Raw genomic sequence first — 19,064 nt, 5'->3', positions numbered from 1 at the left:
ACAAGCCTCCTTCGTGAAAATTGTTGACAGTAGAATATTTCAGTTCATAAAACACTTTACCAGATCTGGGATTGATTTCGCCTCCCACTGTTATAACGAACTAAACTGAGTTTTAGTTCGATTTTGAGAGCGATATTTTAGGAGAAGTCCTTCGATAGTGTTATCTTTCGACAATGAGACTACTGGACAGTACAGACAAATCATGAACACATCCTTCCCAACGAAGAAGAATTTGCGAAAAAATGATAAATAAAGCGAATGAGATTTAAATTTCGGTATACACTGTCGCAAAATATTGTTTCTGGCATGCAGAAGTTAGCAACAAAACAATCAGTGTAGAAAGTCTACGAAGCTGTGGCTAGTCCGCGATTGTTACAATCTGATTATGTGTAGCAGACAGCTGAATCTGGTTGAGAAGCCAAAATAAGCAAAACATGTTGGACGCACACTTACTTCTTTTATTTGATCTCAGAGCGGAGATTTGCAGATATTTAAAACCAATTACAATTAGCAGCTCACGTAAACATCACCGTGGTACAGTACGTTCAAAACTCTCGCTACATCATAGGGTAAGCTAACTGAGTACAAATGTTGTGTTACATACTTATGTTAAGCATGTTAGACACATATTTACAAGATGTTATATCGAATGACTGCGAAGTGATCTCATGGAATATAGTAGTGCATTGATCTGCATTTAACTTGTGCCTCACAGGTTCTGTACGAAAACTGAAAACTGTCAGTAGCAAAGAAGTATCAAATTCTATTTTCGTTCTCCGCGACATTCTTCACAGAAGGCACACGAAAGCGGGATTTCCCGCAGACGTCGAGTATGTGGCTACTGAACAAATAAATGAAAAATATTTTCTCTATCGATCATTCTGCAACGAACGAGCACGAATCTTGTGAAACGCAGTGCGGTAAACTTCGAGCTTTATAATTCGTCCCCTTCCAGAGAACAATTTGGAGTACATTTAGTTGTTTCTCATCAGTTTTGATGAGCCAGACTAGCTAAATTGTTGTTTGACGAATATCGGCGAACTGTGAGCAGAACTCGTTTCGCAAGTTCGTCCTCGAATTGTGTGGTTGTGTGCGGTGGTGACGCATTTGCATGCCACCGTATAAACTGCCTGTAATGGCTCAAACGACACCTGTCGCTTTCACCGAGGATCCGGGAAGCGGACTTTTAGTGAAGCGCGGTATCCTTTCTTCATTAGACGATGCGAGTTGTCATTCGGAACGAATCTACGACATGGAGGCGTGGTCCACGCAGCTGGGGAAGCGGGTGGGTGTTTGTTGCGCTTTACGACTCTCATAATCACGGTCTCGCCAGGTTCCTTTTTTTAAAACTAGAAGTCGTCCATTTGTTGGACAGAGGACTTCGAGAGGAGGACACGTACAGGAGTTGAACAATAGATATGGAAACATGGCGAGAGAGGCGTGCTTGAACAAAAACGCGGCTGCTACGCTAGCCACGCCTGCTGGTTGCGCTGCTGCTGTTTTTTTTTTTTATATTTAAAAATATATATTTGGTTGGACTTCACATATCACAGAGGTAGAGTTATTCACAAATTTGGAATTTTGTCAACAGCGGTGTCACATTGAACTTGATATCACGACAGTAAGGCCTGCGTAAAACTCCCGCTGCATGTGTGAAGTTGTAGTGCACAATCTGGATGGGCACCTCCAGGGAGTAGAGTGCGCTCCCTCTCGAACGTTGCTGCTAAACCATCCAGCAGTTGAATGAATACAAATGATATTGCAGCTCTTTTCAACCTGTTTAACTCCTTATAAAACTGCTGTGTTTTGTCTGGAAGTTTGCGAGCATGCCGCAAGATCTTTTGTATACCAGACTATAATCCTGCCTGCCTTATCCAAACCACACAATTTTGTGAGTAACTTCTTTTTTCTAGAGGACGAACTGGTAACTGAGGCGGCGGATCTTCCTCACCATTCACTGCGCGAAAATCTTCCAAAGAACCTAAGTTATTTAAATTTCCCAGCCATGGCACAATATTCGTTCCAGATTCCAACACATTAAATTTGATTTCTTCTTGCTGTCAGCCCAAGACTAAACAAAGGCAAACCAGTCCTTGTCTAAAAGACCCAAGGCAGCCATGTTTTCCACTTTAAGTGCACCATGAAGTAGTACACAAAATGAGGCGACTTTTCCTTCATCTACACCTGAATCATCATCATCAGAGTCTCCTGACTTCATCACAGAGGAAATACCATCTACCTCTTCCAATTTCCCTGAACCATGAGGTAGCACCAGATGACGTGAAATAGCCACAGGGCTTCCAACATCAGTAGCTTTGTTAAAAGACTGAGGGGCAGGTGAGAGAATAATGCGGGAGCCCAAATTTCCACACTTCAGTGTGACCTGAAAGGATGCAAAATTTCTGGAACAATGCCTGAACTGAAGAGATAGTAAGTGCTGCTTCAGGTACATGAACACAGCTATCAAGATCTGCCAATTCAACAAGACGACTAGGTAGCTCAGTGTCCTCAGTACGTCGCGAGTGTCAGCCGTGGTGAGAACAGTATTGTGTGTAGATGCCAGTCGGAGCTAAATGAATGCGATTGTGGGCAAATTATTGGTGCTCAGAAATCGAGGTAGTCAAAGTTCCTGGTGTTTCAAGACGTACCGTATCAAATATTTATACCGCAATACAGGGAAAGTGGAAAAATGTCGCCCACTAAGCAAAACGCGGACGAAAATAAGTGTTGAGTGATGCTGACACACCGTCATAGAATGGGATTTTGGCTAAAAAATAAGAGGACGCCAGTTGCGAAAGACACTGCAGAACTGGATGTCACACATGCGAACCAAGACGGAGGGAGCTTCATAAGCAGGGAATTGGGGGACGAGATGGAGTCCGTAAACCGCACACCGGTGATAACAGGAAAACGTGGTGCCGACGGCATAAAACCTTAGCGAGTCTACGAGGGTGGTTTGAAAAGTTCTCGGAATCGCCACGAGAGGTCAGCGCTTGCGCAACGAGTTGCTCACGTGATATTCATTGGACAGCTGCCTGTAAACGCGTGCTACGTCAGTGATTTTGGAAGAGAGCTGTGGCGGTGACGTAGTGATTTGCGAAGGTGTAAAAAATCGAGATTCGAGCACTGACTATATTCTTCGTAAAGAAAGGTATGAAAGCAAAGGACATTCAACCCGATTTCCAGAGTACACTAGGGGACTCTGATCCTTCAGATTCAACTGTTGCCACTTGGACAAATTAATTTAAATTTGGTCGGGAGAGCTTAGATGATGATTCGCGCAGTGGTCGGCCAAGATGTGTCACTACTCCAGAAACCATAGCAAAAGTGCACAAAATGGTCATGGAGGATCGCCGATTGAAAGTGCGTGAAATTTCTCACTGAAGAATTAGAGCCGGGTGGGGTGGCCGAGCGGTTCTAGGCGCTACAGTCTGGAACCGCTCGACCGCTACGGTCGCAGGTACTAATCCTGCTTCGGGCATGGATGTGTGTGATGTCCTTAGGTTAGTTAGGTTTAAGTAGTTCTAAGTTATAGGGGACTGATGACCTCAGAAGTTAAGTCCCATAGTGCTCAGAGCCATCTGACCATTTTTTTGAAGAATTAGAAATGAAAAAACTGTCTGCAAGGTGGGTGCCCCGACTGGATCAAAAACGCATGCCGTCGCCATGGCCGTGTTGCCACACGTGCCTTATTCACCTGATATGGCTCCGTCAGACTTCCATCTCTTCTAGAAACTCAAAAACTTTTCTTCATGGACGAAGATTCTCTTCAAATGAAGAATTGATAGCCGGAGTTGACAACTATTTTGCAGTCCCTGAGGAAACTCATTTTGAAGATGGGATCAAGGCACTGGAACATCGTTGGACGAAGTGCATTAATCTACAAGGAGACTACATAGAAAAATAAAAAATGCTTCAGTGATGTAAGTACTTTTTTCTGTTCTGCTACGAGAACTTTTCAAATCACCCTCGTAGTTGCACATTGTTGTCAACTATGTAACTTCCTCTCACGTAAAAGATGAAATGTAATGATTCATGAGACGAGTCATTATTTCAGCCTAAACCCAGTTATTGTGTGGAGGTTTGTGTTGAAAATTTCCTGTCAGAGACAAAAAGCAACCTCTACGAACTGCTTTTATTATTATTGTAATTCATTTAATTAGTGTTTTGACTTTATTATTATTATTATTACTGATTCAAGGAATTAGTTCTTTAGCATTCAGTCTCTCTAAGGAAAGAGTTAGGTCTTTGAAATGAATAAATAACCAAACAGATCTCATTAGACGAGTGTATGTTCAGGCGATCGTGCATGGTAGACTAGAGATTTGCTGCTGCACGCTGACTGTAAGTTGTACTCGATGTCTCTGCCAGTCGTCGAACTGCGTGCTGAATCTGTAGGAATCTTAGTCTACGTTAACTAAGATCCAATTCTCCTTTCTATGGAAGCCTGTCCGTCGAAGTGGATTTGTTTAACAGTCTTCAAATTAATGACTGTATAGAGTTTGCAGGTTCGAGCTTCCACAGTCCAAAAGAAGTATCTTGTAGGCATCCACAAATATTTGGAAATTGGAAACCATAAGATGGAGACTAATTTACGCAATACACACCTTGTTTATGCTGTCGAGAAATTTGTTTATTGGCTTATTATTGTCGCTCAAAATCAGAAAATGCCTTTCCATTAAGATGGCGGTCTCGCAACGATGCCTTCTCTCTCAAGACGTAATACATCCGACCATAATAATATCAGAAGTTAGCTTTTGAAAATAGTTAACATCAAACCACAGCTCTCTTAGTTCAAGGAATAGAGAGAGCATCATCGATAATGCTTCTTTCTCGCAGTCAGTTGCGCGCGAGTGCGCTTTAAATAATGTCTTGTTAGTGTGTGCACAACATTGAGGTTAATAGTATTACCGTCAATAATGAAACACGGAGTGATTTTTATGATAATGCTGTAACGAAACGAGAGGAAGTTATACTCAATGTCACCGGTTTTCCTGCATCGCATTGGGCATCGTAATGAGTTGCATTCGTGGTGTCTCGTTCTTTCATTCGCCCTTGTGAATATACTGTTGAAAGTGATAGTAGATTTACGTAGACAAAATAGTCCCTCTTAAATAAAGTATCATTCAGATGTTTTAAGCTTGTCCGTTGATATGGCTCTAATCACAAGCTGACATGTGTAGAACAGCATTACATCCAAGGTTGCACAGAACAACCTCAAATGTGAAGCACCAAGAAGGACTTTTGTGTATCTGTATTAATATTTTTTTTTTCTTAAATGTGGAGCATTACGTATTGAACGATCCTCGTTTATATTAACAGTTGGTGCCAATAAACTATGTGAAAGATAATAACTTACAACTCAAAAGAAATAAGTGTGAATTTATTGTTTCATTTGATCATTTTCCTACAAAACATTGCTACGCAAGAGCGACCACTCAACCAGGGTCCATTGGCACACTGAAAGTAAAACAGAGCACATTACTGCCATCGTTCGGAAACCGTCCTTTGAGGTATAGAAGACAGGTAACGACGGACAATGGGACTCAGTGCTGAAGTATAAACATGGCATGCCGCAGACTCTTTCACTAACAATTACTTCTGCAGTCAGATCTGGTCATACGAAAGTTACAACCGTGCACAAATAAATGTAAAAAATGACATTTATAAGCTCATAAAATTAACAAACAATTTTTGCACACGGGAACAAATATTAAAAAGTGATGCAATTAGTATGTCTCCTATGAGTGCCAGTTAATAGTGCAAGAGTTTCATGCAGTCTACATCTACTTCTACATGGACACTCTGCAAATCACACTTTAGCGCAAGGTGGAGGGTTCATCGAACAACCTTCGCAATAATTCCCTATCATTCCAACTTCGAATAGCTCCCGTGCGATCTCAGATTTATTTTATTTGATTATGACGATCGCTTCTCTCTTTATAGGTCGGCGTCAGCAAAATATTTTTTCACTCGGAGAAGAAAGCTGGTGACTGAAATTTTGTGAGAAGGTTCTGCCGCAACGAAATGATGTCCACCCCACATCCTGCATCATGTCAGTGACGCCCTCTCCGCTATTTTTAAATAATACAAAACGTTCTGCTCTTGTTTGAACCTTCTCCATGTACTTCGTTAATCCTATCTGTTGAGGATCCCAGACAGCGCAGCATTACTCCAAACGAGGACGGGCAAGCGTAATACAGGCACTCTCTTTAGTAGATCTGTTACATTTTCTAAGTGTTCTACCAATAAAACGCAGTCTTTGGTTTGCCTTCCCCACAACACTTCCTACGTGTTCTTTCCAATTTAAGTTGTTCGCAATTGTAGTTCCTCGATATTTAGTTGAATTTACGGGCTTTAGATTTGACTGATGTATCGTGTAACCGAAGTTTAACGGATTCCGGTATATTGATAATTTTTACTTTTTGGACCGCCTGACTGCAACTGAATGAAACACAGTTTTCGTGACATACGCTTTTCGCCCTTATTCTCTGCAAGGAATCTTCAGTAGCAGGTTAAGTGGACGATTTTCTACATATTATTTTTCTGTTCCATTTTTAGTGGCGTACTTCCTCTTCTAATTGCCACTTGTGGTTTTTCGACATTTCAAAACATTTGTTTTGACGCAGTGATTCAAATATGTAGAGAACTTTGCACGCAACCTGCCATTTAAGGTGCATTGCAGAGAATAAAAACGAAACGCGTATGGCACGAAAATTCAGTTGTAGTAAGACGGTCCAAAAAGTAAAAATGATTAAGGTACCGTAATATTACACGCAATTGAGGAAGACAGGACAACAAAAGTTGAATATGTTAACGGATTCCTTTTAGCACTCATATGGATTACCTTAAAATTTTCACTGTTTTGGGTCCATTTTCAATTTTCGCACCACACAGATATATTTCTAAATCTTTTTGCAATTCGATTTGATCTTCTGATGACTTTACTGGACGATAAACGACAGCATCATCTGCAAACAACCTAAAACGGCGGCTGACATTGCTCCTAAATCATTTATACAGGTCAGGAAAAGCAGAAGGCCTATACACTACCTCTAGGAACGCCAGATATCACTTCTGTTTTAATCGATGAGTTACTACGTACTGTGACCCCTCTCACAGAAAATCACGAATCAGTCCAGAAGCACGCAGTTTCACTGCAAGTCGGTTGTGTGGCACAATGTCAAAGCCTTCTGGAAATCTAGAAATACGTGAACTAACGGCACAGCAAGTGTATTACATCATCTTTAAGGGAGCACAGAGCTACGCAATATGTATGTAGGTAGCTTCTGTCCTTCTGAACAAGCGCGTCGTTATGTAGCAGGGTCAGCGACTGAATGGAGCGGAGAATCTTCTGGTTTTACTTCGCGCTTGTAAAAATCCTGCTTTCTCCGACTCGATTACGCTATATCGGGAGTCGCAGACCCTTAGGGTCAAAACTGTACAGTCGGTAGACAGTGAAAAACTGAGTATTCTGAGAAAAGGAACTAAAACCTCATGCGATACGAGGTCTTTAACTAGCAGTGCGCGTGATGAACTTTTTTGTTAACAGTTTAGGTCTGACGTTATCCCTGTGCTCTTGCAGTCCACCACATGATGGACAGTCGTTGCTGGCGATGTGATACGAGTGAGAACTACAGATTTTATCGCTCCAGACATATTCGCGGCCACAGTCGGAAACACCAGCATTGTTCAAAGACGTCACATCTGTGAGGTACAAGCTCTCTACAGAGCTAAGTGACTCGGCACTGCTATGGTTAATACATTGACGGAACGGAATTCTGGGTTACAAATCAGTTGGCCTCATTGCTTGCGTAGAATAGGCACAACGGCTGCTGCAGCAGCACACTCCACGCCGCCCTCTGTGGACAGGTCGGCAGGCAGCTACTGACAAATCTTCCACACCGCCCGACACGGTCTCAAATTCTACTGTGCGAACGGAACTCTGGACATGTCTCCGTGGCATTAACTACTCCGCCTGCCGTCAGGTTCTACACACGGCGATAAATCTCTTACAATTTGAACGACGCCTGTTTCAGTACTCCTATGCGTTCTTTCGGCTTTCCGGGTGCTGGAGAGTGCCGCCCCGTACATTAAATTCATGTCTACCGGTTCTCGTAATGTTTCGTTCTCGACAACCACTCGTGAACCGTCAAAAGCGGTAGACACCACCGGGACTCATCACAGATGGTGTATTGTTTTTCAAGATGGCGCCGCCAACGTCGATGCAACAGGTATTTGATTTCTGTGAAACGTAAACTGTTTACGAAACAGATGTGGCACACACATTGCTTATTCACGACGCCGTCCCGCCTGATTTAACACTGCTGAGTACGACCGGGAGAAATGACGACCTGTTCTGCGTTGGACTCCAGGCCACCTGTCAAGCAAAATTCCCTGGACTACTGGTAACCGAATCTGGCTCCCCTGCGCGGCAGTCAGACTCGCCGACGAGTGAGCAACTGAGACGGGCAAATACTAATACTGCTCGTCCGCATCTCAGTAAACGTGTTCGCCTCATTCCTAAACGTTTCGTATGTTACATTTAAGAGGGCAGAGTAAAAATTCTGGTTTTGGCATCCAGCATCTAAGTTTTGTCCGGCCTATCCAAAATCAGTATTACGGCGTGACGGTACCGTCATCGGGATGACTCTCCGCCGCAGCTGGCGTCGACGCAGACGAGACGCTTCGCCCCGGCGCCCCTCCCTGCCTGCCACTTCCGTCTCCCTGCCAGTGACAGGTGAACGGCGCCGACGGCGTCTGACGGTTGCGTGTATTAATTGCCTAACAATAGAACGCGCCATCCACTGTCACCTCGAAAGTGCCTCAGGCGTAAGCGTCAGAAACGTACGGAAGAAAAGCACGCTTACATTTGTCGCGGTGAGTCCGCGAAAGCCGCCGTAACAGCAGTGCTCATCCATCCGGCAAAACTGAGCAGCGAGTCGTATAGGTGAGGCGGCTTTTTGACGAATGCTCACGTTAGTTCCGGCCGCAGAAAGTTTCCACGCCTCGTCAGCTGTTCAGCCGTCGGGCGCCTGCATGTCAAGAAGCGCGAGCCCGCGCGTGCATAACACGGCGCGGCGGTGAAAGCGCGGTGCGTGCCGCGGTGTGTGGCGTGTGATGTGTGGTGGGCGTGGCGCATGGCGGAACACGTCTGCCGTGCGCGCCTGACTGCAGGCAGTAGCAGGTTCCTCAGTAATATCGGAAACGCAGTAGTAAATAGCTTTGAGGGACAGCTTTTGGCAATGTTGACGGAATACGGGGGACAGCGGTGCAAAATGACCGTGGCGCGCAAAGCGGCCATTGGGGTTCTGGGGCCTACCAGGTGCTAGCACAGCGCGGGAAATGCTGTAACTTATTCTCCCTGGAGGATCGAGTCGCGCAAAGGGGTCTAACCTGTTTGCTGTGCCGCTCCTCTGAGTTATAATACACTACTGGCCATTAAAATTGCTACACCACGAAGATGACGTCGTACAGTCGTGAAATGTAACCGACAGGAAGAAGACGCTGTGATATGCAAATGATTAGCTTTTCAGAGCATTCACACAAGGTTGGCGCCGGTGCCGACACCTACAACATGCTGACATGAGGAAAGTTTCCAACCGATTTCTCATGCACAAACAGCAGTTGATCGGCGTTGCCTGGTGAAACGTTGTTGTGATGGCTCGTGTAAGGGGGAGAAATGCGTAGCATCACGTTTCCGACTTTAATAAAGGTCGGATTGTAGCCTATCACGATTGCGGTTTATCGTATCGCGACATTTCTGCTCGCGTTGGTCGATATCCAATGACTGTTAGAAGAATATGGAATCGGTGGGTTCAGGAGAGTAATACGGAACGCCGTGCTGGATCCCAACGGCCTCGTATCACTAGCAGTCGAGATGACAGGTATGGTTGTAACGGATCGTGCAGCTACGTCTCGATCCCTGAGTCAACAGGCTCTGAGCACTATGGGACTTAACATCTAAGGTCATCAGTCCCCTAGAACTTAGAACTACTTAAACCTAACTAACCTAAGGACATCACACACATCCATGCCCGAGGCAGGATTCGAACCTGCGACCGTAGCGGTCCCGCGGTTCCAGACTGAAGCGCCTAGAACCGCTCGGCCACCAGCGGCCGGCCCTGAATCAACAGATGGGGACGTTTGCAAGACAACCACCATCTGCACGAACAGTTCGACGACGTTTGCAGCAGCATGGACTATCAGCTCGGAGACCATGGCTGCGGTTACCCTTGACGCTGCATCACAGACAGGAGCGCCTGCGATGGTGTACCCAACGACGAACCTGGGTGCACGAATGGCAAAACGTCATTTTTTCGGATGAATTCAGGTTCTGTTTACAGCATCATGATGGTCGCATCCGTGTTTGGCGACATTGCGGTGAACGCACATTGGAAGCGTGTATTCGTCATCGCCATACTGGCGTATCACCCGGCGTGATGGTATGGGGTGCCATTGGTTACACGTCTCGGTCACCTCTTGTTCGCATTGACGGCACTTTGAACAGTGGACGTTACATTTCGGATGTGTTACGACCCGTGGCTCTGCCCTTCATTCGATCCCTGCGAAAGCCCACATTTCAGCATGATAATGCACGACCACATGTTGCAGGTCATGTACGGGCCTTTTTTGGATACAGAAAATGTTCGACTGCCGCCCTGGCCAGCACATTCTCGAGATCTCTCACCAATTGAAAACGTCTGGTCAATGTGGTCGAGCAACTGGTTCGTCAGAATACGGCAGCCGCTGCTCTTGATGAACTGTGGTATCGTGTTGAAGCTGCATGGGCAGCTGTACCTGTACACGCCGTCCAAGATCTGTTTGACTCAATGCCCAGGCGTATCAAGGCCAATATTACGGCCAGAAGTGGTTGTTCTGGGTACTGAATTCTCAGGATCTATGCACCCAAATTGCGTGAAAATGTAATCACATGTCAGTTCTATTATAATATATTTGTCCAATGAATACCCGTTTACCAACTACATTTCTTCTTGGTGTAGCTATTTTAATGGCCAGTAGTGTAACTTCTGTCGATTTCAGTTGTCCGTATGTAAGATAAGTGGTCAGTTTGAAACTTGAACATTAATACTTCTTTGCAGAGTTGACCAGTGATTCTGCTTGTGGTGTGCAGCGAAAAGTTGTCGAGGGGAGTCGGAAGTGGTCGGACACAGGTTACGGTGGAGAACAGCCGCGCGGCATGAGAGGTCGCAGCCTGCCGTGATCGTGCTAGCAGCGCCGTGGGGGAGTTTGGTATTAATTGAGGAGTTTTGGTAATGTGCCTTTTTGCTGCAAGTAGTGTTGCTTGCTTGTGCCCTGGAGGGATTTTGTCAGATTTGTGTATGCATGCACTCAGAGTAATATTCGTATCTTTCTTGTGGCCAGAGACGTGTTTATTGAGTATAGACATTGTGGAATAACTGAGATCTGTGTAAAGTTTGTTAGTGATTAAATAATGTTGTGGCGTAACAAGCTAGTCACGCCACACTGAGGAGGAAGCCGAAAGGCACGCGTACACACACGCCGACTGGCGTCAAGTCTGGAACAGGATAAGTTATGACTGCTATAAAGACAATACGTAGCTTTGGTATATACTTAACTTTTAATGCTTCCTTTGGTACATCTCTCTTGACTATACAAATGAGACTCGTAAGATACATGCACTGATACAATTGGCTCCTTGCTAAGTCGTAGCCATTAACTTAGCTGAAGGCTATTCTGTCTCTCGGCAAATGAGAGCAAAGGCTTCGTCCGTATAGTCGCTAGCAACGTCGTCGTACAACTGGGGCGAGTTCTCGTACGTCTCTCGATACCTGCCGTGTGGTGGCGCTCGGTCTGCGATCACACAGTGGCGACACGCGGGTCCGACATGTACTAATGGACCGCGGCCGATTTAAGCTACCACCTAGCAAGTGTGGTGTCTGGCAGTGACACCACAAATAACCTATTTTGCGAATATACTAAATTAAAGTCTTTATTGGTTTCTTTCATATTTTACACCTTGTAAGGCTACTTGACGAAACCCCTCCTGATCATTCAATTCCTATATAAAACGAATATAGCAGTAGTTACTGCAATTCTGTCAACGTTTAGGGTTCAGTGCTCAGGCTGCGTTTCGTATCAGTGGAAAAATGTCCCACTACAACATAAGAATGTGGCGAACACATCTACCACACACGACAGTTGAGCATGAGCGAAACTGTCGCTTGATTTCCTTTTCTTAGTAAGTTCGTGATAGACTCTGTCTATGCGCTTGCCCTTCCAACAATTTATGTGAACTCCGACGGCGAAATGTGTGTGAAATCTTATGGTACTTAACTGCTAAGGTCATCAGTCCCTAAGCTTACACACTACTTAACCTAAATTATCCTAAGGACAAACACGCACACCCATGCCCGAGGGAGGACTCGAACCTCCGCCGGGACCAGCCGCACAGTCCATGACTGCAGCGCCTAAGACCGCTCGGCTAATCCCGCGCGGCAACTCCGACGGCGCATAACAACAACAGACAATGGAGTAACTGCAAACGGGCTTGTAAAACTTAGGAGAATGACTTCTTGGACGAGATCGCTTATAAAAGAAACTTCAGTGTAGATAACCGGTTTCGGTAAAACTAAGTTATCATCTTCAGATTCTCATAAAGTTTGTTCCAAACATCTTGTGACAGCTACACACAAAATCTTTCCATTGAAATGCCAGATACATAAAAACTGATATCAGTGATGCGTTGGCACGTCAAAATTAAAATTACTGTGTACATCACAATTCGACAAAACATCGTTGCCATAACGTAACACGTCATGCCTACCAGGGCGCCAGAAGATGGTCACAGTTAGTTGTTTCTGACGTTACATAGCACACACTGCATAAAACTGCTTGAAACTTTACTTTTATTCACTTTACCAGCCTTCTACTTGCTGTTAATGTTTATAAACTTGATTTTTTTTTATCTTCAGCCTTTACTAACGTGTACTGCAAGTCAGAACCACCACTTATTCGCAGTGACGTAGTAGACTTTGTAGGTGATATCTGCAAAGCGTTATACGACAGCGATGATTATCTTAATTTTCAAATTTTATTGGAAAAGACTTTTGAACCATATACGTCAGTCGAATACTTTTCTAGACAAAATCGATTTTCTGTTTCCTAATCCGTCGACCACACGGAATCTTTTGAGAGTACATCACGATAACGTTCTGTTTTTCGTTTTGGCATATTTTAGTGATTTTTGTTTTGGCATATTTTAGTGATTTTTGTTTTGGTAGGTTTTTGTCTCCTCCACCCCATTTCAGCTCTTTTGATAAATATATTAGTAACTCGATTTGTACACGAACATAACCGGAAATTTGTCAATGAGTGCGAATGTCATTTGGATTCGCTGCGTGATCTGTTTTATTTGCTATCAGTACAGCTTAAAATTATATGAAGCTCAATTTGGATCACAAGACATGTCTTAATTCCGAAGCAAAACTTGTCTGACGTGATGGGAATGGAGTGACAAATCACAAGAGAACAACCTCAAATGGAGGTGGGCCACGATCACCTCAGTGATAAAAAGGACCTATGAACCTCCAACCCTAATCAGCCAGCGTGACTATAACATACCGTGACTATTAGTGTAAAAATTTTATTTCAGAAACATCCATATTTAATTGTTGTCACCGTCTATATACTGCCCTCCTCTGTTCTACAACGCTCAGGCGAATTTCCCATAGACGGAAACCTCTGTGAGCTCCTTGACGATGCGTGCCGATTTTTCTTTCACGGCTGCGGCGGACTGAAGTCCTGTTCCTTTTAATGCAGATTCGGCCTTGGGGGAGAGATAAAAGTCACACGGTGCTAGGTCAGGTGAATCAGGTGGGCGGTCTAACACTGGGATGCTGTACTGTGCTAGAAGACTTAACAGACAATGAGGTATGAGGTGATGCGATTTCCTGATGCAGAACGCATGACTTGTTCTGCCACAATGCAAGTCTTTCTACTTTTTTTCTCACGGAGTTGAGCAAGAATCTCAAGGTAGTAATGCTGATTAATAGTCTGGCCTTCAGAAGCCCAGTGTAGATATACAATTCCGTGAATATGGAAAAAGAGTCGTCATCGCTTTGAATTTGCTCATTCTAGTTGGACCCGTCCAGTGTATGGAGCAGCGCTTAGTTTCGGGATCATAAGTGATGTTATCACTCTTCGCAAGAAATCAGGAACATTTTCAGTGTTATTCAAAAGGTCAGCATAAACAATTTAGTTAACTTCTTTTTGTTTGATCGTCAGACTTTTCGGCACCAGTTTCACACACATTTTTTTATGCTACATCGGTTATGAACAACTTGGCTCACGCATTTTGTCAGTTGCTACAGTTTCAGCACCGAGGGCCACATCGAGTCAGATTACCTGACTTTTCCATATTTTCGTCCGTTGTTTTGATATTGAAGGGCGTCCCGGGCGTGAGTCATCATCAAAGTCTTTTCGACCATCTTGGAAACGCTTCAACCACACAAGAACTTCCGTCCGCGATAAACGGTTTCACCATACGCTTTCTTGTGTGAAAGATAGATTTTAGCAATTTTTCCAAGTTTCATGTGGAACTTCACGACAGTTTGTTGCTCTATTATTACACTTACCATTTTTAGGCAAGAGAAAATCGCAGCTGGTACGCAAATGAAGGCCACGGCTACACTGATTTGTCTACAGATACCAGAGATGCCGCATTTGTCTGAGAAGGCTTCGTGCTTCACAGCTATTGGTCGTTCGTCTTTAGTGCATGCGTGTCATGGCAGCATCAGTCCCGTTATTTTATGACCACGGGAGTTGTAGATTTGGAATTCTTCGCTATTGGTATGGGCTCGCTTGAATACCATTTCAAATAAACTATAGGTACATTTCATTTTTTTTTTGTTTTTGAATCATCAGTCTTCTGACTCGTTTGATGCGTCCCGCCAAGAATTCCTTTCTTGTGCCGACCTCTTCGTCTCAGAGTAGCATTTGACTTGCAACGTAGGTCCTCAATTGTCGTTGGATGCATTCCAGTCTCTGTCTTCCTCTACAGATTTCGCCCTCTGCAGATCCCTCTAGTACCATGGAAGTCATTCCCTGATGTTTTAACAGATGCCCTATCATCCTGTCCCTTCTCCTTGTCAGTGTTTTCTACGTATTCCTTTCCTCTCCGATTCTGCGCAGAACCTGTTCATTTCTTATCAGTCCACCTAATTTTCAACATTCGCCTATAGCACCTCATCTCAAATGCTTCGATTCACTTGTGTTCCGGTTTTCCCGCAATCCATGTTTCACTACCATACAATGTTGTGCTTCAAACGTACGTTTTCTGAAATTTCTTCCTCGCATTAAGGCCAATGTCTGACACCAGTACACTTCTCTTGGCCAGGAATGCCCTTTTTGCTAGTGCTGGTCTGCTTTTGATGGCATCCTTGATTTTGCTGCCTACGTAGTAGAATTCCTTAACTTCATCTACTTCGTGATCACCAGCCGTGACACATTTCTCATGTCCTTTTTTCTGCTACTATTCATTACTTTCGTCTTTCTTCGTTTTACTCTCAATCCATATTCTGTACTCATTAGCCTGTTCATTCCATCCAGTACGTCAAGTAATTCTTCTTCACTTTCAGTCAGGATAGGAATGTCATCAGTATATCTTATCACTGATATCCTTTCACCTTGAATTTTAATTCCACTGCTGAACCTTTCCTGTATTTCCATGATTGCTTCTTCGATGTACAAATTTGAACAGTAGGGCCGAAAGACATACATCTCTGTCTTACACCCTTTTTGATCCGAGCACTTCGTTCTTGTATGCCCACTCTTGGCTCTTGTACATATTGTACATTACCCGTCTCTGTCTATAGCTTATCCCTATTCTTCTCAGAATTTCGAACATCTTGCACCATTCTGCAGTCTCAAACGCTTTTCACAGATCGACAAATTCTATGAATGTGTCTTGATTTTTCTTTAGTCTTGCTTCTATTGTCAACCGCAACGTCAGAATTCCCTCTCTGGTGCCTTTACCTTTCCTAAAGCCAAACTGATCGTCATATTACGCATCCTCAATTTTGTTTTCCATTCTTCTGTATGTTATTCTTGTGAGCAACCTGGATGCATCAGCTGTTAAGATGATAACTGTCATACTTGTCAGCTCTTGCAGTCTTCGGAATTGTGTGGATATATTTTTCCAAAAGTCTGATGGTTTGCCGCCAGACTCATACGTTCGATATACGTCAACGTAGATAGTCGTTTTGTTGCCACTTCCCCAATGATTTTAGAAATTCTCATGGAATGTTATCCATCTCTTCTGCCTTACTTGATTTTAAGTCTTCCAAAGCTCTCTTAAATTCTAATACTGGATCCCTTTTCTCTTCTAACAAGGGGAGGCTGCCAATTGCGAAATTTAGATTCGATTCATACAGCGCATAATCAAAGCTCATGGCCAGAGGTGTACTGTGGCAAAGCACCAAAATGCACTTCGCAGCCGTTGTCGAGAAAATCGACAGTTAAAAGAAACCGTCGCGGTGAAATTCTACGATTTATAATTGCCTATAGCGTCGTGGCCCAGTGGTTTCATAAAAAAAAAAAAAAAATTTTTTCCTCGCCTTGTACGAGTATATTGTCTTGTGTTATTTTCGCCGGAAGGATGGCATTTCTGTTGTATTTAAGTTTGTACCAATAAAGATCTTTTTTTCATTTACCCTTTTCCTGGTGAAAAAAAATTATAAATAAAAATAAAACAAAAATAAATCAAAAAGCTACTTTGCGGGAGTGCTTCAGGGACGGGAGGGGGGAAGACATCGCGGCCAGGCCTTGGGTTTCGACCCCTGCCCGCCTTGTCTCCACCTACTCATAACTGAACACTCTTTAAATAAAAAAAAAAAAAACAAAAAAAGTGGTAAGCACTCGGGTTCGTAATCCGAAGGTCTACGGATCAAATCTCGCGCCATGCAACTTTTTTTTTAGTATTTGTTTTTTGTAATTCAAATATATATATGCAATCAGTTGCAACAATTATGCATATAATACGTTGTTGAAAGTCGTTTGTCGTGGAAAAACTGGCGACTTCGAACATGATTATGTTTTCCGCAAACAAAGTTGTATTTCACAAATGTTATTAATTATCTTCATAATGTTTACACGTGTAGTTAACGGAAGACGTAGAAACGATATTCCGAAACGAATACGTATAGTGTAAGTCAAACGTCCGAATTAGAGTAGAGACCCCACGATATATATATATATATATATATATATATATATATATATATATATATATATATATATATATATATATATATATATATATTTGAATTACAAAAAACAAATATTAAAATAATAAAAGTTGCATGGCGCGAGATTCGATCCGGCGACCTTCGGGTTACAAACCCGAGCGCTTACCGCTGAGCCACGACGCTGTAGGAAACTATAAATCGTAGAGAGTATTTCACCACAACGGTTTCTTTTAACTGTCGATTTTCTCGACAACGGCTGAGAAGTGCATCTTGGTGCTTTGCCACATTACACCTCTGGCCATGAGCTTTTATTATGCGCAGTATGAATCGAATCTGAATTTCACAATTGGCGGCCTCCCCTTGTAAGTCGATTCCTGTTTCTTCTTCTGTCTACACCATAAAAGCACTTTGACTGAAGGTACCCCATTCTGCCAGCAGTTACTTCCGTGTTAATACTACAGAAGAATATTTTATCATTTCATAGTCACCTCTAGTAACCGAACACGGAAGATCGTCGTAGGCTAAACAACAGAAGCAAATAGTTGCTGTATAGTGTGGCGCTTGAGTCGCGACAAGTGTTATTAGTTTCGAGTAGTCGTGTGTGTGTTGGAGAAAGGAGGAAGTGACGGACTGAGACTTGCAGGTGCGGGAGGGTGCGGCATGCCCGCCTCCCCACACCACACCGTGAGGTGCGCCGGCGAGGGACAGGTTTCCATGGTGAGCGATGCGTTACGAGCCCGCCTCGTCGCCAAGGAGCGCTCACCTGCCGCGCTGCCGCAGCCGGCATGTCAGACACCGGCTGACGTCACTTGCATTGTCGGAGGTCCAGGTACCCTGAGCGACAGAGCTAGAGACAGCTGCGGACGTCAGTCATTTCAGGCTGGTAACTGCGGGCCCCAGCTGAACGTGAAAGGGCTTCGAAAATGCCACAGCAGCGTTTCGAAGCCGTGTCGACTCAGTGGGTTCTCGAGACCGGCGAAAACTCGCACATATCAGTCGCAGCAGTGTGAAGCGCACACGCAGGCGAGTGCGCGAATACTAACAGCACTCTGATGCGGACACTTCATTTATGGAGCATGTTTTCTGACATAGTCGTTACACGTACTTTGTAATACACACACACACACACACACACACACACACACACACACACACACACACACACACACACATGTCGCGCGGTAATGAAACTACAGAAGCGGTGCAAACAGGCATGGGGAGTGACTCTAGCGACGCTGGAGACCGCAAGAGCGGAAGTCTACTGACATTGGCGACTTCGACAAAGGACAGATTACCAGAATGAGATTTTCACTCTGCAGCTGAGTGTACGCTGATATGAAACCTCCTGGCAGATTAAAATTGTGTTGGATGGACGCTCGAAGTCGGGACCTTTGCCTTTCGTCGTCAAGTTGTGTTGTGTTGGGGGAAGAGACCAAACAGCGAGTTCATCGGTCTCATCGGACTAGGGAAGAACGGGGAAGGAACTCGGCCGTGCCCTTTCAATGGAACCATCCCGGCATTTGCCTGGAGCGATTTAGGGAAATCACGGAAAACCTATATCAGGATAGCCGGACGCGGGATTGAACCGTCGTGCTCCCGAATACGAGTCCAGTGTGCTAACCACTGCGCCACCTCGCTCGGTCCGCCGGCAAGTGCTTTACCATCTGAGCTATCCGACTCACTACCCGTCCTCACAATTCTAATTCTGCCAGTACCTCGTCTCCTACCCTCCCAACTTCACAGAAGCTCTCCTCCATACCTTGCAGAACTAGCACTCCTGGACGAAAGATTATTGCAGAGACATGGCTTAGCCACAGCCTGGGCGAAGTTTCCAGA

At 44.2% G+C, this 19,064-nt stretch overlaps 1 pseudogene; it reads right to left on the bottom strand.

Annotated features, from left to right (window-relative positions):
* Positions 1 to 1,561: 1,561 nt before the first annotated feature.
* The window catches only part of LOC126252112 (integrator complex subunit 14-like), a 39,454-nt pseudogene continuing 21,951 nt past the window's right edge, over positions 1,562 to 19,064 (bottom strand).

The sequence above is a fragment of the Schistocerca nitens genome, chromosome 4 (assembly GCF_023898315.1).
Source record: "Schistocerca nitens isolate TAMUIC-IGC-003100 chromosome 4, iqSchNite1.1, whole genome shotgun sequence".
NCBI lineage: Eukaryota > Metazoa > Arthropoda > Insecta > Orthoptera > Acrididae > Schistocerca > Schistocerca nitens.
The sequence above is the reverse complement of the archived record's forward strand: the minus strand, read 5'-3'. Positions and strand labels throughout refer to the sequence as shown.